Source organism: Etheostoma cragini, unplaced genomic scaffold (genome assembly GCF_013103735.1).
Source record: "Etheostoma cragini isolate CJK2018 unplaced genomic scaffold, CSU_Ecrag_1.0 ScbMSFa_2025, whole genome shotgun sequence".
NCBI classification, from domain to species: Eukaryota; Metazoa; Chordata; class Actinopteri; order Perciformes; family Percidae; genus Etheostoma; species Etheostoma cragini.
Window position 1 is genome coordinate 3,604 of NW_023266142.1, and position 1,496 is coordinate 5,099.

At 43.0% G+C, this 1,496-nt stretch overlaps 1 protein-coding gene across 1 annotated transcript in view; it reads right to left on the reverse strand.

The window, feature by feature from the left end:
• Window positions 1-1,490, reverse strand: part of LOC117940246 (zinc finger protein 425-like) — a 4,647-nt gene extending 3,157 nt beyond the window's left edge. Inside the window, exons 1-2 of the mRNA XM_034865592.1 lie at window positions 1,429-1,490; window positions 1-140 (exon numbers count right to left, since the gene is read on the reverse strand). The exon at window positions 1-140 is cut by the window's left edge and continues 616 nt beyond it. The gene's annotated coding sequence lies outside the window, so the exon portion shown is untranslated. The remainder of the gene's footprint in view (window positions 141-1,428) is intronic.
• Between the last annotated feature and the right edge of the window lie 6 nt (window positions 1,491-1,496).

Here is a 1,496-nt window from a genome sequence, read left to right on the forward strand (position 1 = left end):
AAGCTGCTCTCCCTCCTGACTGCTCCACAGTTCCTCTTTAATGTGTGGGGGGGCCTCTGGCTCCTGTTGGTCCACACTGAAGCTACATTCCTGCTGCTCCTCTTTAACAACAATCTGGCAGTTGTTGTCTGGAGGCAAAGCTGAAACACAGACAGAAGTTAATGTAAGCTAAAATGTAGAGATTGCAGGGTTTCCCCCACAAAAGTTTTTTAGCTCGGTAGCCAGTGTGAAACAGAGACTCTAAAAAAGCTCTAAGACCCCATAGGGCCCTACGTACAGTCAGTGCTACAAGCTAACTGGAGATTTTAAAATATTATACTAAGTAAATGTAATACAACTTTTTATTCTGCCACATGGCATTGTTCTGCCATTGCTTACATGCCACCTTGCAAGTAATACAACAGAGCCTTATTTATTGATATTGATTGATTTACAATATCAATTGATCCTTCACCAGATTCTTTTGTACCTTAAGATAATGTTTCCAAAATTGTTTCAGTGGTTCATTAACTTGTTTAAATGAAATAAGAATAATGGTAATTCTAACAGTAATTTTTACAACAATTCTAAGGACACTAAAGGCAGTTTACTGAACCACCCGGAAACAGACCCAGGCACCCGAGTCAGAACAGTGGCCATTTGTAACATTACACCTCCATAAGCGTTACAGGTGTTTCTCTCCCCCCTACGCTTTAAGCCATCTTTAAGATAAGCTAAATTCACCTGACAAAACAGGGATAAGGCACAAAAAGGACCAATACTAATAGTAATTTAAAGATGTTGTAGCATTGGATCTGGACGGGAAGGATAACTCTGGGAGTTGGAAGGGGGGTGTCGCAATTCTGCCTTCTCACTTCGTGACACAGGTTCGTGGATCTGAGTGTCACGATTTCCATTTCATATTGCATACTCTTCAGCCCTAGTTAGATCGCCCCAGCAAAGCTCGGATGTGTGGACAACAGAGAAAACAAAAAAAATTAGCTGCAGCTTTACCAACATGAAGGCTGAACAACAAAACCATTTTGGTGGAAACATTTACTCGCCATGTAGCTGATAGCCCTCTGAGATTTGCTCTACAAACGGAGAATGTACCTGCGTTTGCCAACTGGTGAGTGTTTATTTATGGCCTTGCATATGGCTCTATGGCCTACCTACGCTCAGTGGATTACCATGGCAACGTCCAACTGTCTTTCCTCATGGCCAGATCATGCATATTCCTGAAAAAGAAGTTATTTATTTTTCAGATTGGAACTGTCACAGCGCTACCTGGGGCTTAGCGCCCCCCCACCACAGACCTTCCGCCGCCGCCGCGCTGTGGAGCAAGGTCTGGACATGCGAGACATCCCTACTGCTAAAATAAAATAAATCAGGTTGTCTTGATTTTCCACTCTTTATTTCCCCTAAAAACACTGTGAACATTGTTCCTACCTTCCTCTTCATCATCTTCACTCTTCACAGGGACAGGAGTGAATGGGAACTTGGTGATATCAGCCTCC